This window comes from Oncorhynchus masou, chromosome 15 (assembly GCF_036934945.1).
Source record: "Oncorhynchus masou masou isolate Uvic2021 chromosome 15, UVic_Omas_1.1, whole genome shotgun sequence".
NCBI lineage: Eukaryota > Metazoa > Chordata > Actinopteri > Salmoniformes > Salmonidae > Oncorhynchus > Oncorhynchus masou.
This window is the reverse complement of record NC_088226.1, coordinates 9,353,679-9,378,376: the sequence shown is the minus strand read 5'-3', so window position 1 is coordinate 9,378,376 and position 24,698 is coordinate 9,353,679. Positions and strand designations below refer to the sequence as shown.

General features: G+C 45.9%; 1 pseudogene; it reads left to right on the top strand.

The window, feature by feature from the left end:
* LOC135555241 (meiosis inhibitor protein 1-like) overlaps positions 1 to 24,698 on the top strand; it is a 32,259-nt pseudogene that overhangs the window by 5,206 nt on the left and 2,355 nt on the right.

The following is a 24,698-nucleotide window of genomic DNA, read 5'->3' as shown; positions in this document are numbered from 1 at the left end:
ACACTTAGTTGGAATCAGTGAATATGGAAGTATGTTTTCTGTTTGTGTGTCATGCTTCCTGAAGCAGCTGCTGAAGCTGAGTGAGGTGGAGTCTGTGCTGATGAACAGCCCCTGTGAGCAGATCCGGTCTGATCTGGATCAGAGCCTGGACCAGGACCAAGAGGCCCAGTCCAGCACCCATCTCTCCCAGGAGCGCTGCCAACTGCCACTCATACTCAAAAAGGTTTTCACCAATCTACCACCATATTTTGTTCAAATGTGATAGCAGCAGTAGAAACAGTAGAAGCTATCTTTGACTGATTACATTGAGTGTCTATAAAACGGCAGTGTTTGAAGACATTGTCATGACGACTAATGTGTGTGTTGTTGCTGTGTGGGGATGAGACATTGCAGGTAGCCAGTGCTCAGTGTACGGCTGCTATCCTGGTCCACTCCCCCAGCCAGTACTGTGCTTCCTTCATCCAGGCAGACGTACCCGGTGAGAGAACTTGTTTGAATGCCACTCTGTGAGCGTATCTTTCTCTTCTGTGTCTCATCATTCTCTCTCTCCCAGAGTTTCTGTTTGAGCGTCTGAACAGTGGCAGTGAGGTGCTGCTGTGGTCCGGCTACAGCTGTCTGCTGCTCACTGAGGATCCACTCTTCTTTTCTCAGTGTCACTCGGTGAAAGACAGACAGACACAGACAGACAGACACAGACAGACAGACAGACAGACACAGACACAGACAGACAGACAGACAGACACAGACAGACAGACAGACACAGACAGACAGACACAGACAGACAGACACAGACAGACACAGACAGACACAGACAGACACAGACAGACAGACAGACAGACAGACAGACACAGACAGACAGACAGACAGACAGACAGACAGACACAGACAGACACAGACAGACACAGACAGACACAGACAGACAGACACAGACAGACACAAACATACACATATACGCACACGCACACACACACACACACACACACAAACATATACACACACACACACAAACATATGCACACACACACACACAAACATATGCACACACACACACACACACGCGCACACATACACAATCACAGTATGGAATCATAGGATTACTGAGCAAGACGTAAAAGTCACTGTGTGTGTGTGTGTGTGTGTGTGTGTGTCAGGTGAGGCATCAGGTCTGTCTACCTCATACATAACAGTAGAGAGGTGAGGCATCAGGTCTGTCTACCTCATACATAACAGTAGAGAGGTGAGGCATCAGGTCTGTCTACCTCATACATCAGAGAGGTGAGGCATCAGGTCTGTACCTCATACATAACAGTAGAGAGGTGAGGCATCAGGTCTGTCTACCTCATACATAACAGTAGAGAGGTGAGGCATCAGGTCTGTCTACCTCATACATAACAGTAGAGAGGTGAGGCATCAGGTCTGTCTACCTCATACATAACAGTAGAGAGGTGAGGCATCAGGTCTGTACCTCATACATAACAGTAGAGAGGTGAGGCATCAGGTCTGTACCTCATACATAACAGTAGAGAGGTGAGGCATCAGGTCTGTCTACCTCATACATAACAGTAGAGAGAGGAGGTGAGGCATCAGGTCTGTCTACCTCATACATAACAGTAGAGAGGTGAGGCATCAGGTCTGTACCTCATACATAACAGTAGAGAGGTGAGGCATCAGGTACTGTAGGCATCTCATACATAACAGTACAGTGAGGCATCAGGTCTGTACCTCATACATAACAGAGAGGTGAGGCATCAGGTCTGTACCTCATACATCAGTACATAATCAGTAGAGAGGTGAGGCATCAGGTCTGTCTACCTCATACATAACAGTAGAGAGGTGAGGCATCAGGTCTGTCTACCTCATACATAATCAGTAGAGAGGTGAGGCATCAGGTCTGTACCATACATAACAGTAGAGAGGTGAGGCATCATACCTCATACATAACAGTAGAGAGGTGAGGCATCAGGTCTGTACCTCATACATAACAGTAGAGAGGTGAGGCATCAGGTCTGTACCTCATACATAACAGTAGAGAGGTGAGGCATCAGGTCTGGTCTGTGAGGCATCAGGTCCTCATACATAACAGTAGAGAGGTGAGCATCAGGTCTGGTAGAGAGGTGAGGCATCAGGTCTGTACCTCATACATAACAGTAGAGAGGTGAGGCATCAGGTCTGTACCTCATACATAACAGTAGAGAGGTGAGGCATCAGGTCTGTACCTCATACATAACAGTAGAGAGGTGAGGCATCAGGTCTGTCTACCTCATACATAACAGTAGAGAGGTGAGGCATCAGGTCTGTCTACCTCATACATAACAGTAGAGAGGCATCAGTAGAGAGGTGAGTACCTCATACATCAGGTCATCAGGTCTGTACCTCATACATAACAGTAGAGAGGTGAGGCATCAGGTCTGTACCTCATACATAACAGTAGAGAGGTGAGGCATCAGGTCTGTCTACCTCATACATAACAGTAGAGAGGTGAGGCATCAGGTCTGTCTACCTCATACATAACAGCAGAGAGGTGAGGCATCAGGTCTGTACCTCATACATAACAGTAGAGAGGTGAGGCATCAGGTCTGTACCTCGTACATAACAGTAGAGAGGTGAGGCATCAGGTCTGTACCTCATACATAACAGTAGAGAGGTGAGGCATCAGGTCTGTACCTCGTACATAACAGCTGGTCTATCTGACATTTTGTGAATGTATCGCAAGTTGTCCTTTACATTCAGAGAAAGTGACAAGACTGGTCTCAGTGCTGAACAAACACGGAGAAAGGTGTGAGAGAGGGGTAATTTGATCTTATTCACAGAATCTCATTTTTATTTATCTAGGCAAGTCAGTTAGAAACAAATTCTTATTTACAATGACGGCCTACAGCCGTGGGTTGTTTCGAGGATTTTCCAGGTTCCTCTGGGCAGTCCAGCGTTGTTGTGGCAACAGCCTGCCTGACCACATCTCTAATGGTGCCGTGTGGCTGACATCAGAACATCACTGTGGAGCGTTGTGACAGAGAGAGGTCACAGCAGTTTATTATCTGTGTTTCTCTCTCCAGTCAGCCTGTAGGGGTGCGTCTGTTCCCCAGCGCTCCAGGGTTTGTGGCCGTGGCAGAGGCAGTGCCCTCTGGAGTCTGCTCCCCCAGTCTGCAGGGTTTGTGGCCATGGCAGAGGCAGTGCCCTCTGGAGTCTGCTCCCCCAGTCTGCAGGTTGCAACACAGGCTGCCCACGCACTCACTCACGGACGGACGGACAGACGTAGGCTGTGAGCACCACAAACATGAGCTACATGTTGATTTCTCTCTGTACTGTGTATCTCTGTAGGGTGAACCACCAGTCCAGCCCAGTACAGTACAAACAGCTGGAGAAGCTGGTGGAAGACATTATTGCTCGGTGCACTGAGCTGCCCTTACCTGCCTCCTCACGGTGCCGAGTGAGTCTGTCTCTGTTCACCTTTGTGTCAGCAAGGGGGGGACTCCACTTCACTTCAGGAAACGCCATTGGAAAGGTTTCTTGACTGTGTCCCTGTTACTCTCACTTCCAGGTGAGCCTCAGAGGAGATGAGCCCTGCAGCCAGGCCTCGAGAGCGGGAGGGTTTCTACTCCAGGCCCTGGTCTGTTTCCATGCCGCCTGCAGGTCAGTGAGGCAGAATGCAATTGTTGCAATCAGATAACTTTACAACCCCCCCTCCCTATTTTCAGTGTGTTTAATGTGTGTCTGTGTGTTCCAGCTTAGTGAAGCAGTGTTCGTCTGAGCCTGGCCTGAAGAAGAATGTGTTCACAGCTCCATCCAAGCAGGTTCAGGGTCAGGACCCGCTGGAGTCCCTGTGTCTGTGTCTGCTTCACTGCTGTGACACTGTTTGCATCCCCACCGTCATTGTGAGCCCCGCCCCCAACACACACGTTCATGCACCATGTGTCTATATGTGTAGAGGCATTGTGAGCCCCGCCCCCAGCACACACACGTTCATGCACCATGTGTCTATATGTGTAGAGGCACAGTGAGCCCCGCCCCCAGCACACACACGTTCATGCACCATGTGTCTATATGTGTAGAGGCACTGTGAGCCCCAGCACCCCAGCACCATGTGTCTATATGTGTAGAGGCACAGTGAGCCCCGCCCCCAGCACACACACGTTCATGCACCATATGTGTAGAGGCACTGTGAGCCCAGCACACACACGTTCATGCACCATGTGTCTATACAGTGCCTTGCGAAAGTATTCGGCCCCCTTGAACTTTGCGACCTTTAGCCACATTTCAGGCTTCAAACATAAAGATATAAAACTGTATTTTTGTGAAGAATCAACAACAAGTGGGACACAATCATGAAGTGGAACGACATTTATTGGATATTTCAAACTTTTTTAACAAATCAAAAACTGAAAAATTGGGCGTGCAAAATTATTCAGCCCCTTTACTTTCAGTGCAGCAAACTCTCCAGAAGTTCAGTGAGGATCTCTGAATGATCCAATGTTGACCAAAATGACTAATGATGATAAATACAATCCACCTGTGTGTAATCAAGTCTCCGTATAAATGCACCTGCACTGTGATAGTCTCAGAGGTCCATTAAAAGCGCAGAGAGCATCATGAAGAACAAGGAACACACCAGGCAGGTCCGAGATACTGTTGTGAAGAAGTTTAAAGCCGGATTTGGATACAAAAAGATTTCCCAAGCTTTAAACATCCCAAGGAGCACTGTGCAAGCGATAATATTGAAATGGAAGGAGTATCAGACCACTGCAAATCTACCAAGACCTGGCCGTCCCTCTAAACTTTCAGCTCATACAAGGAGAAGACTGATCAGAGATGCAGCCAAGAGGCCCATGATCACTCTGGATGAACTGCAGAGATCTACAGCTGAGGTGGGAGACTCTGTTCATAGGACAACAATCAGTCGTATATTGCACAAATCTGGCCTTTATGGAAGAGTGGCAAGAAGAAAGCCATTTCTTAAAGATATCCATAAAAAGTGTTGTTTAAAGTTTGCCACAAGCCACCTGGGAGACACACCAAACATGTGGAAGAAGGTGCTCTGGTCAGATGAAACCAAAATTGAACTTTTTGGCAACAATGCAAAACGTTATGTTTGGCGTAAAAGCAACACAGCTCATCACCCTGACCACACCATACTCACTGTCAAACATGGTGGTGGCAGCATCATGGTTTGGGCCTGCTTTTCTTCAGCAGGGACAGGGAAGATGGTTAACATTGATGGGAAGATGGATGGAGCCAAATACAGGACCATTCTGGAAGAGAACCTGATGGAGTCTGCAAAAGACCTGAGACTGGGACGGAGATTTGTCTTCCAACAAGACAATGATCCAAAACATAAAGCAAAATCTACAATGGAATGGTTCAAAAATAAACATATCCAGGTGTTAGAATGGCCAAGTCAAAGTCCAGACCTGAATCCAATCGAGAATCTGTGGAAAGAACTGAAAACTGCTGTTCACAAATGCTCTCCATCCAACCTCACTGAGCTCGAGCTGTTTTGGAAGGAGGAATGGGAAAACATTTCAGTCTCTCGATGTGCAAAACTGATAGAGACATACCCCAAGCGACTTACAGCTGTAATCGCAGCAAAAGGTGGCGCTACAAAGTATTAACTTAAGGGGGCTGAATAATTTTGCACGCCCAATTTTTCAGTTTTTGATTTGTTAAAAAAAAAGAAATATCCAATAAATGTCGTTCCACTTCATGATTGTGTCCCACTTGTTGTTGATTCTTCACAAAAAAATACAGTTTTATATCTTTATGTTTGAAGCCTGAAATGTGGCAAAAGTTCGCAAAGTTCAAGGGGGGCGAATACTTTCGCAAGGCACTGTATGTGTAGAGGCACAGTGAGCTTCGCCCCCAGCACACACACATTCACGCACCATGTGTCTATATGTGTAGAGGCATTGTGAGCCCTGCCCCCAGAGCCCAGGTGCTTCAGCACTTCTTCTCCATCCTGTCATACCAGTTCTCCCTTCTACCCTCCCTCATGCCCCTCTTCGCTGCCAAACTGCGGGAGGCATGTTGTCCGGGGGTAGGGGGATCATTTCTTTCCATCATCGTTTTCCTCACCCCCAGGTATAATGGCCCATGTCTCTGTCCTCCCACCATACCTCTGACTCATCCCCCACTTCCTCCATTCTTCTTCCTCTCTTCTTTCCATCATCCTCTGGTTTCTTCAGGCTGGCTCTGGAGCACAAAGCTGTCCTCTGTGCAGGAAACAGGTAACAGGAGAACCTGAGAACACACACAAACACAGACCACTGTCACCCCCCAGACAGGTAATTGCTAATGGCTCTGTTATAGTGTGGACTTGTTATTGAGTTGACCCAGTAAAAGTGCCCAGGAAAGTGAGAGGTGACACACAGAAGCTTATTTCACGTCACTTGGTTTCAGTCTAGCCATGAAAGCTCTTCTCTCATCGGTGGATCAGTCTTGTCTGTTTTGTGTGCAGACGAAGAGGAAGCTCACAGGCCAGGCTGGCTATGTGGTTGTGCTTGAGGTTCACTAACTGTAACTCTCCCCTATGAGCTGTAATGAAACTGAGTCCAAAGTGCATTTGGATATTTTTTTTTAACTCAATTGAAATGCTAAGTCAGAACACTTACTGCACACAGGAGTAGGTTTGATACCATTATTAGATATAGTGTATAGAAGATAACATCTACCTTTCTTAGTTGTCCCTCTCTTTCTTTCTTTCTTTCTTTCTTTCACACTCACTCACTCTTTCTCATCTCACGGTAGAAACCCAGCTCTGAATGCAGTCCGCTGTGGTTTTCTGCAGAGGCTCAGTGTGTCTCTTCTGTCCCAACCAGACCCTGCAGCCAGCATCCTCCCACAAGGTACTGACACAACACATTAGCCACGAAAAACACAGTAGCCTTAAGGTTTCATGTCACGGTAAAGCACTTTGTAGCACTTAAAGTCTGTGGCGAAGGCCTTTGGACTTTATTATGCCGGGTAACGAGTGGTGTGGATGTTCTGTTTGTGACTGTGATGCAATTCAACAATGAAAAGGTCTACTGAGAACTGGTATCAGTGTGTTTTCTCTCGCTCTCTGTCTCTCTCTCTCTGTTCCCAGGACTGTGAGGAGATAGAGGCTGTGTTGAGGTCCAGCCTGCCCTCTCTGTGTTGTCGTGTGTGTGTGAGTGGCCCTCTCTGCTGTGTGAGTCCCCAGGGCCCCAATGTGACCCTGCCGGCCCCAGGGCCACTCACTACTGTCTGCTCACATTGCTGCACCTGGCCCTGCAGCATGGAGACAGGTACTTGGGGACATGTAGACACTGGCATAGTTGTATGGTTATTAACGACACGGCATTGCTTTGAAAGATGTCTGTTTACTGCGGCCAGTGGTTTACTTAGCATGAGAGGGTTATGTATGTGAGTATGTGCATGTGTGTGTGTGTGTATGTGTGTATATATATATATATATATATATATATATATATATATATATATATACATACTGAGTCTACAAAATATTAGGAACACCTGCTCTTTCCATGACATAGACTGACCAGGTGAATCCAGGTGAAAACTATGATCCCTTATCGATGCCACTTGTTTTTTTGTATAAAAAAAAAAAAATCACCCCTTTTTCTCCCCAATTTCGTGGTGTCCAATTGTTGTAGTAGCTACTATCTTGTCTCATCGCTACAACTCCCGTACGGGCTCGGGAGAGACGAAGGTTGAAAGTCATGCGTCCTCCGATACACAACCCAACCTAGCCGCACTGCTTCTTAACACAGCGTGCATCCAACCCGGAAGCCAGCCGCACCAATGCGCCGGAGGAAACACCATGCACCCGGCCACCTTGGTTAGCGCAGACTGCGCCCAGCCCGCCACAGGATTCGCTGGTGCGCGATGAGACAAGGACACCCCTACCGACCAAGCCCTCCCTAACCCGGGCGACGCTAGGCCAATTGTGCGTCGCCCCACGGACCTCCCGGTCGCGGCCGGTTACGACAGAGCCTGGGCGCGAACCCAGGGAATCTGATGGCGCTGCAGTACAGCGCCCTTAACCACTGCGCCACCCGGGAGGCTCGATGCCACTTGTTAAACCCACTTTAATCAGTGTAGATGAAGGGGAGGAGACATGCTACAGAAGGATTTTTAAGCCTTGAGGCATGGATTGTGTATGTGTGTCCTTCAGAGGTTCAAGGTGAAAAAGATTTAAGTGCCTTTGAATGGGGTATGGTAGTAGGTGCCAGGCGCCCTGGTTTGAATGTGTCAAGAACTGCAACGCTGCTGAGTTTTTCACACTCAACAGTTTTCCGTGTTTGTCAAGGATAGTCCACCAAAGGACATCCAGCCAACTTGACACAACTGTGGGAAGCATTGGAGTCAACATGGGCCAGCATCCCTGTGGAATGCTTTCTACACCTTGTAGAGTCCATGCCCCGACTAATTGAGGCTGTTCTGAAAAAAGGGTGCAACCCAATGTTAGGAAGGTGTTCATAATGTTTTGTACACTCTGTGTGTGTGTGTGTGTGTGTGTGTGTGTGTACAATACAATACACTTCCTGTACCTATCACTGCACCATCAATCGTTGCGTTTGTGCATGTGCATCATTAAACGTGTGTGTGTGTGTGTGTGTGTGTGTGTGTGTGTGTGTACCAGGCTGCTCCCTGACTCCACGGTGTTCTCCTGTGTGGTGACTCTGCTGTGCTCGGTGCAGGAGCAGGGAGACTCGGCCCTGCCTCCCTGTGTGCTCAGGTCTGCCCTCTACCTGCTGTCTGTCACACAGGACAAGAGCCCCGACCAGGACTGGGTAAGTCAACTCATTTCAATAGGATGATAACAGTGGGCTGCTGACGCTCAACATGTAATAAATTGCAGGGTTGTTCAAGTTTTTAACTGAAGTTATAGTCAATGAAATCCCACTTTGGTGCAAAAGGCTCCAACTAACACTCTTTATTCTTGGAACTCGGTTATGGAGTTACATCAACTATAAATGCCTTTCTTTTTGAAAGCTGGTTATTAATGATACCGAAAGAGAGAGAGTTTTCCCTTTTATGTCCACAACAGTGCTAACACAACTCTAGTCCTCAACCCTTTGACGTGTATGATCACGTATTTGTGATCGTTGATGAGTGGTCCCTGCAGCGTACGATCTCAAATATGTGTTTGGGACAGTAGCAACAGAATGTATGACGCAACAAACGCATCTAAACAGCATTGTCATCTGAACAGCATCTAAATATTTTATGGTACTGATGGAAAATAAACGTTTTAAACTTTATTCCTCAATTTGACCTTTTATTGTAAAAGATGAATGCAAACTTCTTCATCCAAGCATCACTCGGTACACATCCACAGCCAAACTCATTCCATAAACCAGTCTAAATGACAGGTTGTGCTGATGTACCACATCTCTGGTGAGCACAAGAGACTAATGTAATGTTTTTTAGAAAATAAATGCGTGTCAACTAAGCTTACAGCAGCTAAATTCTTTATGATGGTAACCATGTTTTTTATGTTTGACTTGGCAAATACTCTCTAATCCCAGAATGCCATTCACTATAAGATGCAAATAAACAAAGTCAAAGATGGCTGCGCTCATTGCCAGAAAAATATGAACTTAGTTTAGAGCCACTTTTCAGCATATTACAAATCGTCGATGTACTTGTTACAGTATATACAAGAACCGGAGCACATGACTTGACAAGCTGTTTACTATATTTGACAAATCACAAAGCAAAGAAAATGTTTTCACCTCACAGATCATCACACCAGATACAAGCCTACTGCCTAGCCTAACCGTAACGTGAAAGCTAAACAGGGATGAAACCATTTTAGGGCAGTTTGTGGGGGGGGTAAATTTCATTTATGGGGGGTTTTCAAGTTCGTGGGGGGTAGAAATGGGGGGATATGATGCAGGAAATATTACTATGTGTAAGGACCGACGCTGGAGTCGAGAAGCAGGTTTGGGGAGTCAAACATTTATTGAGGAACAGACAAGGCACGAGACAGAAACAGCGTCAGCACACGGGTAACAAAACAACATAGGAACGTTAATGCGGAAGCGGGGAACCAAGCTGGAGGACAGACGGATATAGGGAAGGAAATAACAGGTGATTGAGTCCAGGTGAGTCCAAAGGATCGCTGATGCGCGTGACGAAGGAAGCAGGTGTGCGTAATGATGGTGGCAGGAATGATTAATACTGGGGAGCCCGGCGCCCTCGAGCTCCAGGGGGGAAGTTTATACTAATTCAAATTAAACCCCTGGAAAAGGGCGTCTGAGCTGGCAACCCTGAGGTACCAAAGTTACAAACTGATGTTGCATTCAAAATGACTGGGAACTGGGAAATCTCCGACTTCAGTTTATTCAAGATAACTGGAAACTCTGAAAAAAACGAGCTCCGACTGGGATGTTTTTTTTGAACTGTCATAAAACTCGGAATTCCAACTTGGGAACTCGGGCCTTTTTCCAGACCTCCGACTTTCCGATCTGAAGATCATTGACGTCGTGATTTTACAGTTGTCTTGAAAGCACCATAATTCATTTGAGTGAACATCATTGGTATAACATCTTTGGTCTGACAGAAGCTTACGTGACAACCAGAATGCATTGTATGATGTCAACAAACACGGTGCCACACATAGCTGGCAAATAGCTTAGCATCAGCTCATCATAATCAGTACTACATTCAAAAAAGTATTTTACACATATCAAGTGTGTCCAGTACAATCTATGAAAGAATCGGAGTGCATGATTTGTCACCAGTACTTGAAAACGTGAATAAAACAGTAAAGACATTATGATCCATACATACATATGGTGTGCTACAGCAGAAACAACAAGATATACAGAAAATAAGCCACTTACTTTGATAGGAATGCACACATGTCCAATTTGTAAGGAAAACAACCTTGTAAGGAAAACAACACAATGCAGGCGCCAGCCAGAAAATGAGCTGGGGGGAAACGTTTGTGCAAGGCCTGTTCTGACTAGAGATGTGCAATGTCTTCATTCATGCTCTGGGGAAACACAAGTGCTTGGGCTCTCATTGAAGAGAGAAGTTTGTCCGCTCAGTAAAGCCTCAAACATAAATTGTTCACAGCAGTGAAATGGGCTAGTTCTTATGCAAATTAACGAGGAGGCGGAACACGCATCAATTCAAACTGTTGTTAGAAAATCATTTGAAATTGACAAGTTGAAACAGCCTATATATAATTAGTAGGCAGCGTACCTTGGTTTGAGGGCAGTGCGGGTAACTGTCCTGTTGCGTAACAATCACATGGAACAGTGAGAGCATTCTGACATCACGCGCATGAGAAAACTCACGCAGGGCGACAGAGATATTTGGAACTCATGAGGGAATTAAGGACATGGCTCTGCAAGTCTCCATTATTCCTCAACACCTTATTGGTAAATTTAAGTGGTTGATGAATGTACAAAGCCATAACTCTTCTGTTTCTTGTTAGTCAAGTCACAACAACTGACCTTAAGCATCAGAGTTGTGCACCTGTAAGACTTCCTTCTCATTCTTTAGTCCTCTGCCCCCCCTTCTCTTGTCCAGGCTCCTCAAAACTGCATCAGCAAGGCCCTGTCCTCCAGCCCCAGTTTCGCCTCCCTCTACACCCACCACCCTCCACTCCTACACTTCCTTCTCCGCTACCCAGAGCTGGCCGAGCACTTTGGGCCCCGGGTCCTGGAGCTGTGGTTGTCCCACCGTGCTGAGGCCACACTGCAGTCAGACACAAACAGTAAGAAGACAGAGGGCCCGTCAGAGCAGAACCAGGATCCAGACAACACAGCCCTGCTGACTCTGCTGAAGAAGAGCCCCACTGTCATACTGAACTTGCTGTTGAGGGAGGGAGACCCCGTGTACTGTCCAGAGACCTGGCACAAGCCTGTTTCTTTGCCAACCCCAGCTCTCTGCATGAACCCCTGCCTCTCTGTGTCTGTAGGGCATGGTGTGTACCAGAGAAGCTCCCCTGGCAGAAAGTGCTGTAGAGGTGCTGGGGAGTTTCCTGCAGGGCCGGCGGGGCTGTAAGGCCGGCCTGTGTACCCTACTCAGACCCACTCTGCTACAGGTGCTCCAGAGACTGGGCCTGGAGAGCAGCCAGGGGACAGGAGGTAAGGAGAAAAAATGAGAGTATACCATTATTTATATATATGGTCTATCTATATAATAGCCATATATCCTCATGTTACAAATACAATTGGTAAAGAAGATCCATGTATACTGAACAAAAATATAAATGCAACATGCAACAATTTTAAACAACTTTACTGAGTTACAATTCATATAGGGAAATCAGTCAATTTAAATAAATGCATTAGGCCCTAATCTATTGATTTCACATGACTGGGCAGGGGTGCAGGCATGGGTGGACCTGGGAGGGCAAAGGACCAGCCAATCAGACTGTCTCCGCAAAAGGACTTTATTACAGAGAGAAATACTCCTCAGTTTCATCAGCTGTCGGTTTTGCTGGTCTCAGACGATCCCGCAGGTGAAGAAGCCGGATGTGGAGGTCCTGGGTTGGCGTCATTACGTGGTCTGCGGTTGTGAAGCCAGTTGGACGTACTGCCTAATTCTTTAAAACGATGTCGAGAAAGGAACATTCCATTGTCTGGCAACAGGTCTGGTGGACATTCGTGCAGTCAGCATGCTAATTTCACACTCCCTCAAAACTTGAGACACCTGTAGCATTGTGTGTGACAAACAACACATTTAAAAGTGACCTTTTACTGTCCACAGCACAAGGTGCACCTGTGTAATGATCATGCTGTTTAATCAGCTTATTTATATGCCACACCTCTCAGGTGGATGGATTATTTTGGAAAATGAAAAATGCTCACTAACACGGATGTAAACACTTGAGAATAATAAGCTTTTTCTGTGTATGGACCATTTCTGGGATTTTTTAAAAACAATTTCAGCTCATGGAACATGGGATCAACACTTTACATGTTGCAGTTGATATTTTTGTTTGGTGTAGTTGCAGGGAGAACAAAGCGGCTTCACTCTGTAGCGTGATATCAAGTGCAATAGAAGAAAATGTGCTTTGACGTTACCATCAGCTCTCCCACTAGAACACGCTGCACAGTTTAATTTGCATGAATAAACTCAGCAAAAAAAGAAACGTCCTCTCACTGTCAACTGTGTTTATTTTCAGCAAACTTAACATGTGTAAATATTTGTATGAACATAACAAGTCACAACAACTGAGACAAACTGAACAAGTTCCACAGACATGTGACTAACATAAATTGAATAATGTGTCCCTGAACAAATGGGGGTCAAAATCAAAAGTAACAGTCAGTATCTGGTGTGGCCACCAGCTGCATTAAGTATTGCAGTGTATCTTTTCCTCATGGACTGCACCAGATTTGCCAGTTCTTGCTGTGAGGCACCTGCAAGTTCAAGGCACCTCACCTGCTGTGAGGCCCTAGCCCTCACCCTCCGATCCAGCAGGTTCCAGACGTGCTCAATGAGATTGAGATCCGGGCTCTTCGCAGAACACTGACATTCCTGTCTTGCAGGAAATCACGCACAGAACGAGCAGTATGACCGGTGGCATTGTCATACTGGAGGGTCATGTCAGAATGAGCCTGCAGGAAGGGTACCACATGAGGGAGGAGGATGTCTTCCCTGTAACACACAGCGTTGAGATTGCCTGCAATGACAACAAGCTCAGTCCGATGCTGCTGTCACATACCGCCCCAGACCATGACGGACCCTCCACCTCCAAATCAATCCTGCTCCAGAGTACAGGCCTCGGTGTAATGCTCATTCCTTCGACGATAAACGCGAATCTGACCATCACCCCTGGTGAGAAAAAAAACGCGACTCGTCAGTGAAGAGCACTTTTTGCCAGTCCTGTCTGCTCCAGCGACGGTGGGTTTGTGCCCATAGGCAACCTTGTTGCCGGTAATGTCTGGTGAGGACCTGCCTTACAATAGGCCTATACAAGCCCTCAGTCCAGCCTCTCTCAGCCTATTGCGGACAGTCTGAGCGCTGATGGAGGGATTGTGCATTCCTGGTGTAACTCGGGCAGTTGTTGCTGCCATCCTGTACCTGTGTGATGTTCGGATGTACCGATCCTGGGCAGGTGTTGTTACACGTGGTCTACCAATGCGAGGACGATCAGCTGTCCGTCCTGTCTCCCTGCAGCGCAGTCTTAGGCGTCTTACAGTACGGACATTGCTATTTATTGTCCTGGCAACATCTGTAGTCCTCATGCCTACTTGCAGCATGCCTAAGGCACGTTCACGCAGATGAGCAGGGACCCTGGGCATCTTTCTTTTGGTGTTTTTCAGAGTCAGTAGAAAGCCCTCTTTTAGTGTCCTAAGTTTACATAACAGTGACCTTAATTGCCTACCGTCTGTAAGCTGTTAGTGTCTTAACGACCGTTCCACAGGTGCATGTTCATGAATTGTTTATGGTTCATTGAACAAGCATGGGAAACAGTGTTTACAACCCTTTACAATGAAGATCTGTCAAGTTTTTTAGATTTTTACAAATGATCTTTGAAAGAAAGGGTCCTGAAAAAGGGACGTTACTTTTTTTGTTGAGTTTATATACTTATATTAACCTATAATGCTGTAGGGTGACTATCTAATGTAAATAAAAGGCAGCCAGGGGAGTATGGAAATGAGTGTTTTTGGCCTCTTTCTTGCTCTTTCATCTTTCGCTCTAGTTACTTATTTCTCCCCCTTATCCCTCTCCCAATCTCTCGCCGTGGGCTCTCTCCCTCTGGCTCTGAGGTTGCTGTGCCTGATGCAGAACAGTGGCTCCACTGAGAATGAGATGGACGGCATCCACTTCAAACTGCTCTACCACGGTGAGGTCACAGGGTCAAAAGGAGTCAGTCATGCATAATTCACTCAGCTCTATAGCTTTTGGTCCAACGTCATAACTTCTCCACTATTTCTTGCTGTACTCACGCTGTACTCACGCTGTACTCACTCTGTTATGATCTTGCATTCTGTCTGATGTCTTATTTTGTCTCCTGTCTTATTATGGGCGCGTTCCAGTGAGTAACCTGGCAGGGAAGCTGCAAGCCTCCAACACGGAGTGTCTGCCTTCAGCTACCTGTACTGCTGTCTGTGCCTGTCCCTCCCCCTCACTGCACTGACAGAGGTGACAAACTCAGTCTGCCACCCTGTCCTTCTCATTAAGTGCAGCACATCGAGCAGCCTTCATACACTCTGCCATCTGCCTCTCTCTCTCTCACACTCACACAGTCCCCCAGAAACACAGATTGCGTTGTGCCGTCTGGCCTGAAAGAGAGGCACACACTTGTACAGAACCAGTCGGTGCCATTCACAAGGGCACACAACACACCCACACATTAAATTGGTAGTATGTTTTATATATTGGATAATATCTTGAGTGTGATCTCTTTTTGTTTTCTCCTCCCCAGCTGTGTCCATGCTGCTGTGTAACGCCGGGCTGATGGACCAACTGCAGGCTACTCTGAATCTCTCCTCCTCCTCTTCCCTCTCTCCTCCGTCTGCCCTGCTGTGCTGCTCTCGTCACCCTGCAGCACACTCATTCAGCTCAGGTTGTTCTGTCACGCTAACCCTTATGAAGACCTTTACACAGGCTACACAATGTACACCCTTATGAAGACCTTTACACAGGCTACACAATGTACACCCTTATGAAGACCTTTACACAGGCTACACAATGTACACCCTTATGAAGACCTTTACACAGGCTACACAATGTAGTACAAAACACACTGGAGTGAGGACAGGAGCAGGGGACTTACCAGAGGAGACACACTGTCCTCTACAGCTGACAGTGGAACACACACATTGAATAAGGCACTCAAAACAGAAAAATGTATCAGAGACCTTGATGTTAGACAATACATTTGTCTTTTTGTACTGTAGGACAGTGTGTTGTTGAACAGAGAGCGTTGTTGACATAGAGATCCTGTTAAATTACATTCCTAGTTCTATGGTTGTTGCCTTTTCATTTCTTGTCATTTTCTTCCCTTTCTGTATCCCAAGGTCCATAAAAGCATCAGGTTGAACCTGGGCAGCACGGTGCAGGCCCTGGTCTTTGGGAAGAGGAAGACAGGCAGCCTCTTACTGGGTAACAACGCTCCACCACACTAAGCAGAGCAAAGCAGCATTGTTACACAGGCTTTAATTCTGTTATGTGGCCTTCCTCCAACAGAGGAGTTGGGATAGAAATGTCCCGCTGGTTGTGTGTCTCGGTCTCCCTGTTGTATGAGTGGGCTGTCAGGGTGATCTACGGTCTCTCTCCTCCGCTGCCGCCTCCTCCCTCTGTCTTTGTTTTCTCGCTCGCTCTCCTTCTCTCTTTCTGCTATCGCTAATTGTCTCTTCTCTCCCTTAGAGGGGTCTAATATCTCAGTGTACATGAGCGTTTGGCAAAAGGGTCCTCTTTCAACCTCTCCCCTCTCTCTTCTCTGCCCACGTTCTCCCTCTCCTCACTCCAAATCTCCTTGAATCCCACCCCATCCCCCTCCACATCCTCTCGTTCCTCTGTCTTGCCTCATTCTGCCTCTCCTCCCTCGCCTTCCACCCTACAGCTAGTTCCCTGAGGCTGCTGCAGGCTGTTCTAGATGTTGACCTGGAGTCTCCAGTGCTGTGTGTAAGTGTTGGCCCTGGGGCAGGACAGAGGCCCCTGGGGGACACAGACAGCTCTCGGTACCCACTGGGATCCTACAGGGCCCACTGCCTCATCACCGCACTCTACGGCCTCCTGCAGCAGGTCAGACACACCCCACACACACACGCACACACTCTACAGAGCTGTTAACACCCCAGAGCTGTTAACACCCCAGAGCTGTTAACACCCCAGAGCTGTTAACACCCCAGAGCTGTTAACACCCCAGAGCTGTTAACACCCCAGAGCTGTTAACACCCCAGAGCTGTTAACACCCCAGAGCTGTTAACACCACAGAGCTGTTAACACTACAGAGCTGTTAACACCTCAGTTCTTCCCCATACTGTTTTTATTCCTACATTTTCCATTGATTCATTGTTTTCATTGTTGTTCGACAAGCATCCCTGATCGAACACAAGGCTGATGTGGTAAAGCACTCAAATGTTTCCTTCCTTTCTACCCTCTGTTTCTCTTTCTCTACAGTGCAGCCTTTTCTATTCTATGTATAGTACACTGGTGTTAATGGCAGGGTTATGGGGATAAACACACTTCATAAATACTGCGTATCATTACTGTCATCACTTAATGTCTGGGTCAGAGCTCACAGTAACTCTACATGAAGCGTCTTCAACTCCTCCTGTCTCTCCCGCTGTCTCTATAGCATAGTTTAGTCTATGCTGTGTATGTATAGTGAAGAATGCACTTAATGTGTCCCTCTTCCTATATAACCAATTTGGTGTTGAATAATTCCATATCAGTGGCTGCTCTGTGGAGCGTAGCTCCTCCTCGGTCCACTGCGCTGTGGTGCGCTAAGCCGATGATGTGAGTCTGCACTGGCTTCCAGGATTAGACTGGAACTCTCTGTGGACCTCCTCTCTATAGCCATCTGCCCTACTTCACTATTTTGGGACACTAATCACTAGTCACGGCCTCAGTAGGGGCGGCTGTGGAGTGGGAGGTAATGCATTATTAAATAATCCCTCTCTCTCTTTCTCTCGTTCTATCTGGTTCTCTCTCTTTTCCATCCCTCTGTTTGGCTTAATATCTCTCTCTCTCTCTCTTCTATTCATCCCTCCAGCTGGCTAAATGTCTTTCTGTCCTCCGCCTCTTCCAGAAGCAGGAGCTGTTGCTCAGTGTGTCAGTGATCTGCCTGGGGTCTCTGCTGCAGTTTCTGCAAAGGAGAAGTCCATCTACAGGTCCCAGACTCAGACAAATCAAATCAACAGGTGTAGACTAACAGTGAAATGTTTCCTTACGGGTCCTTTTCCAACAATGCAGAGTTAAAGATAACAATAGAAATAGTGACACACGGAATAAATACACAGTGAATAATGAATAACAGTAACGAGTAAAACATAACAACACAGGTATCTTTTGGTTGTCACTATAGCAACAGCCTCCAGGTACAACAAAATACACAATATTCACATCTTCCAGTTCAATGAGGAAAAGGAATTAAGCCACAATATGTACATAACATATGCCATACAGTATTTATTTTAGTATGTAGTATTCTTTTAGCCTCGTTTCTGTGTCCAGTATGAATTGCATAGTATATGGAATATTTATGTAAAAAATGATATATAGTATAGTATAATATTTTTGCATATTCCTTTTTTTTTTTTTGTGTATATTATGTTTTGTATCCATGTACTTTTCATTCTGTGTCCAGTAATAATGAATGATATATTTGAGTGTATGTAAACTTTCTGACCCACTGTATGAAAGAAATCTGTATTATGACATTTTACATAAAATGTGTGAAATGTAGGATGTTAAATGTCAAATGTGAAAAATGTTAAGGTATTTGGCTAAGGTGTTAGAATCCATTCACTTTTTTTATAGCACCTATGTCATGTCAGAATAATACAGAAGTCGGAAGTTTATACCCCTTGTGATTAATTTCATTTTATTTTTTCATCTGCATTCCCAGTTCAGAATTAAGAAAGATTTGACACAAATTTTTTTTATTTGAGTGCATTCCCAGTGGGGAAGTATTTGAACTGTCAGATGTTTTCTAAAATAAAGTGGTCTTCCACATTCTTTCATTCAAAAGGTGAAACATTTCACTGTTAGTCAATACATTTGATTTGTCTGAGTCATAGGACACTGTATGGCATATATTTCTATCTATCATATCTATGTATATATATATATCTATCTATATATATATATATATGTATGTATGTATATATATATATATATATATATATATATATATATGTACAGTTGAAGTCGGAAGTTTATACACCTTAGCCAAATACCTTTAAACTCAGTTTTTCACAATTCCTGACATTTAATCCTAGTAAAAATTCCCTGTCTTAGGTCAGTTAGGATCACCACTTTATTTTAAGAATGTAAAATGTCAGAATAATAGAAGAGAGAATGATTTATTTCAGCTTTTATTTCTTTCATCGCATTCCCAGTGGGTCAGAAGTTTACATACACTCAATTAGTATTTGGTAGCAATTAGTATTTAGTATTTGTGTCAAATGTTTCGGGTAGCAATCCACAAGCTTCCCACAATAAATTGCGTGAATTTTGGCGCATTCCTCCTGACAGAGCTGGTGTAACTGAGTCAGGTTTGTAGGCCTCCCTATATGCTTTTTCAGTTCTGCCCACAAATTCTTATATAGGATTGAGGTCAGGGTTTTGTGATGGCCACTCCAATACCTTGACTTTGTTGTCCTTAAGCCATTTTGCCACAACTTATGAAGTATGCCTGGGGTCATTGTCCATTTGGAAGACCCATTTGCGACCAAGCTTTAACTTCCTGACTGATGTTGCTTCTATATATCCACATAATTTTCCTTTCTCATGATGCCACCTATTTTGTGAAGTGCACCAGACCCTCCTGCAGCAAAGCACCCCCACAACATGATGCTGCCACCCATGTGCTTCACGGTTGGGATGGTGTTCTTCGGCTTGCAAGCCTCCCCCTTTTTCCTCCTAACATAACGATGGTCATTATGGCCAAACAGTTCTATTTTTGTTTCATCAGACCAGAGGACATTTCTCCCAAAAGTACGATCTTAGTCCCCATGTGCAGTTGCAAACCGTAGTCTGGCTTTTTTATGGTGGTGTTTGGAGAAGTGGCTTCTTCCTTGCTGAGCAGCCTTTCAGGTTATGTCGATTATAGGACTCGTTTTACTGTGGATATAGATACTTTTGTACCTGTTTCCTCCAGCATCTTCACAAGGTCCTTTGCTGTTGTTCTGGGATTGATTTGCACTTTTCGCACCAAAGTACGTTCATCTCTAGGAGACAGAACGCGTCTCCTTCCTGAGAGGTATGACGGCTGTGGGGTCCCATGTTGTTTATACTTGCGTACTATTATTTGTACAGATGAATGTGGTACCTTCAGTCGTTTGGAAATTGCTCCCAAGGATGAACCAGACTTGTGGAGGTCTACAATATTTTTTCTGAGGTCTTGGCTGATTTCTTTTGATTTTCCCATGATGTCAAGCAAAGAGGCACTGAGTTTGAAGGTTGGCCTTGAAATACATCCTGAGGTACACCTCCAATTGACTCAAATTATGTCAATTAGCCCATCAGAAGCTTCTAAAGACATGACATAATTTTCTGGAATTTTCCAAGCTGTTTAAAGGCACAGTCAACATAATGTATGTAAACTTCTGATCCACTGGAATTGTGATACAGTGAAATAATCTTGTCTGTAAACAAAGGTTGGAAAAATTACTTGTGTCATGTACAAAGTAGATGTCCTAACCGACTTGCCAAAACTATAGGTTGTTAACAACAAATTTGTGGAGTGGTTGAAAAATGAGTTTTGCTTTCTACAACCGAAGTGCTTGTAAACTTCCGACTTCAACTGTATATACAGGGAGTACCAGTACCGAGTCGGTGTGCAGGGGTACGAGGTAATTGCGGTAGCTTTGTACATATGGGTAACAGGTAAAGTGACAAGGCAACAGGATAGATAATAGACAGCAACAGCAGCGTATGTGGTGAGTGTGAAAGTGTGTGTGTGTGGCATCAGAATGCCTGTATGCGCATGTTATGTGTGTGTGAGCATATGTAGTGTGTGTGTGTTGGGGTGTCAGTGTAAGTGTGTGTGAGTGTGTGGGTAGAGTCCAGTGTTTGTGAGATTTAGTTATTAAAAGGGTCAATGCAGGTACAGTGGGGCAAAAAAGTAAGCACTTTTAAAGATGAGAGAGGCCTGTAATTTTCATCATAGGTACACTTCAACTATGAAAAAATCCAGAAAATCACATTGTAGGATTTTTAATGAATTTATTTGCAAATTATGGTGGAAAATAAGTATTTGCTCACCTACAAACAAGCAAGATGTCTGGCTCTCACAGACCTGTAACTTCTTCTTTGAGAGGCTCTTCTGTCCTCCACTCGTCACCTGTATTAATGGCACCTGTTTGAACTTGTTATCAGTATAAAAGACACCTGTCCACAACCTCAAACAGTCACACTCCAAACTCCACTACGGCCAAGACCAAAGAGCTGTCAAAGGACACCAGAAACAAAATTGTAGACTTGCACCAGGCTGGGAAGACTGAAACTGCAATAGGTAAGCAGCTTGGTTTGAAGAAATCAACTGTGGGAGAAATTATTAGGAAATAGAAGACATACAAGACCACTGATAATCTCCCTCGATCTGGGGCTCCACGCAAGATCTCACCCCGTGGGGTCAAAATGATCACAAGAACGGTGAGCAAAAATCCCAGAACCACACGGGGGAACCTAGTGAATGACCTGCAGAGAGCTGGGACCAAAGTAACAAAGCCTACCATCAGTAACACACTACGCCGCCAGGGACTCAAATCCTGCAGTGCCAGACGTGTCCCCCTGCTTAAGCCAGTACATGTCCAGGCCGATCTGAAGTTTGCTAGAGAGCATTTGGATGATCCAGAAGAAGATTGGGAGAATGTCATATGGTCAAATGAAACCAAAATAGAACTTTTTGGTAAAAACTCAACTTGTCATGTTTGGAGGACAAAGAATGCTGAGTTGCATCCAAAGAACACCATATATACTGTGAAGCATGGGGGTGGAAACATCATGCTTTGGGGCTGTTTTTCTGCAAAGGGACCGGGACGACTGATCCGTGTAAAGGAAAGAATGAATGGGGCCATGTATCGTGAGATTTTGAGTGAAAACCTCCTTCCATCAGCAAGGGCATTGAAAATGAAACGTGGCTGGGTCTTTCAGCATGACAATGATCCCAAACACACCGCCCGGGCAACGAAGGAGTGGCTTCGTAAGAAGCATTTCAAGGTCCTGGAGTGGCCTAGCCAGTCTCCAGATCTCAACCCCATATAAAATCTTTGGAGGGAGTTGAAAGTCCGTGTTGCCCAGCAACAGCCCCAAAACATCACTGCTCTAGAGGAGATCTGCATGGAGGAATGGGCCAAAATACCAGCAACAGTGTGTGAGAACCTTGTGAAGACTTACAGAAAACGTTTGACCTCTGTCATTGCCAACAAAGGGTATATAACAAAGTATTGAGAAACTTTTGTTATTGACCAAATACTTATTTTCCACCATAATTTGCAAATAAATTCATTAAAGATCCTACAATGTGATTTTCTGGATTTTCTTTCCTCATTTTGTCTGTCATAGTTGAAGTGTACTTATGATGAAAATGACAGGCCTCTCTCATCTTTTTAAGTGGGAGAACTTGCACAATTGGTGGCTGACTAAATACTTTTTTTGCCCCACTGTATACCCGGGTATCCATTTGATGAGCTATTTAGCAGCCTTGTTTTGCAGTCTTTTGGCTTGGGGTTAGAAGCTGTAGCAGGTAGAACAGAGAGAACAGTCTATGGCTTGGGTTGCTGGAGTCTTCCTCTGATTCCGCCTAGTGTAGAGGTCCTGGATGGCAGGGAGCTCGGCCCCAGTGATGTACTGGGCCGTACTCACCACCCTCTGTAGCGCCTTGCGGTCGGGCGTCTTGCAGTTGCTGTATCAAGCGGTGATGCAGCCAGTCAAGATGCTTTCAAAGGTGCAGCTGTTGAACTTTGAGGATTTCAGGGCCCATGCCAAATATTTTCAGCCTCCTGAGGGGAAGAAGTGATGTTGTGCCCTCTTCACAACTGTGTGGGTGTGTGTTTACCATGTTAATTCATTAGTGATGTGGACACTGAGGAACTTGAAGCTCTTGACCCGCTACACTACAGCCCCATTGATGTGGATGGGGCCGTGCTAGCCCTTGCATTTCCTGTAGTCCACGATCAGCTCCTTTGTGTCGCTGACTTTGAGTGAAAGGTTGAAGCCCTGGCACCACACTGCCAGGTTTCTGACCTCCTCCCTAGAGGCTTCCTTATAGTTGTCGGGTGATCAGTCCTATCAGTGTGGGTGGATGTGTTGTTGCCTACCCTCACCTCCTGGGGGCGGCCTGTCAGGAAGTTGCAGTGGGAGGTGTTCAGTCCCAGGGTCCTGAGCTTGGTGATTATTTGATTATTTGGACAATGGTGTTGATTGCTGAGCTGTAGTCATTGAACATCATTCTTATATAGGTATTCATTTTGTCCTGGTGGGTGAGGGCAGTGTAAGGTGCAATAGAGATTGCATCATCTGTGGGTTCAGGGTGTCTGGGATGATGGTGTTGATGTGATACATGACCCACCTTTCAAAGCATTTCATGGCTATATATTTTAGTGCTATGGGGCGATAGTTATTTAGGCAGGTTACCTTGGCGTTCTTGGGAACCGGGACTATGGTGGTCTGCTTGAAACAAGTTGGTATTACAGGGTCAGGGATAGGTTGAAAATGTCAGTGAAGACACTTGCTAGATGGTCAGCACTTTCTCTGAGTACACACCCTGGTATTCCGTCTGGCCCTGTGGCCTTGCGAATGTTAACCTGTTTCTGGTCTTACATTAGCTACGGAGAACAAGATCACACAGTCGTCCGGAACAGCTGGCGCTGTCATGCATGGTTCAGTGTTGCTTGCCCTCAAAGCGGGCATAGAAGGCATTTAGCTTGTCTGGTAGGCTCGCGTTACTGGGCAGCTCGTGTCTGGTTTTCCCTTTGTAGTCTGTAGTAGTTTTCAAGCTCTGCCACATCTGACGAGCGTCAGAGCCGGTGTAGTTGGATTCAATCTTAATCCTGTATTGATGCTTTGCGTGTTTGATGGTTTGTCTGAGGGCATAGCGGGATTTCTTATAAGCGTCCGGATTAGTGTCCCGCTCCTTGAAAGTGGCAGCTCTAGTCTTCAGCTCGATGCAGATGTTGCCTGTAATCCATGGCTTCTGGTTGGGATATGTACGTATGGTCACTGTGGGGACAACGTCGTCAATGCACTTTGATGAAGTTGATGACTGAGGTGGTATACTCCTCAATGCCATTGGATGAATTCCAGAACATATTCCAGTCTGTGGTAGTAGAACAGTCCTGTAGCGTAGCATCTGCGCCATCTGACCACTGTGTATGTCAGTGTATTCACGCCTCACCATCATTCTGACCTCTCATTTTCCCCTCTGTCACCAGCCCAGCATGTGGTGTGTCAGCCCTGGAGTCGGTTCCTGCTCTACTCTCTGCTCAACTCTGGAGAGAGCTGCCTGCTGCACCCAGCCACACTCACACTGGTAAGACTGCACCCAGCCACACTCACACTGGTAAGACTGCACCCAGCAACACTCACACTACTCACACTGGTAAGACTGCACCCAGCCACACTCACACTACTCACACTGGTAAGACTGCACCCAGCCACACTCACACTACTCACACTGGTAAGACTGCACCCAGCCACACTCACACTGGTAAGACTGCACCCAGCCACACTCACACTGGTAAGACTGCACCCAGCCACACTCACACTACTCACACTGGTAAGACTGCACCCAGCCACACTCACACTACTCACACTGGTAAGACTGCACCCAGCCACACTCACACTGGTAAGACTGCACCCAGCCACACTCACACTGGTAAGACTGCACCCAGCCACACTCACACTGGTAAGACTGCACCCAGCCACACTCACACTGGTAAGACTGCACCCAGCCACACTCACACTACTCACACTGGTAAGACTGCACCCAGCCACACTCACACTGGTAAGACTGCACCGAGCCACACTCACACTGGTAAGACTGCACCCAGCCACACTCACACTACTCACACTGGTAAGAC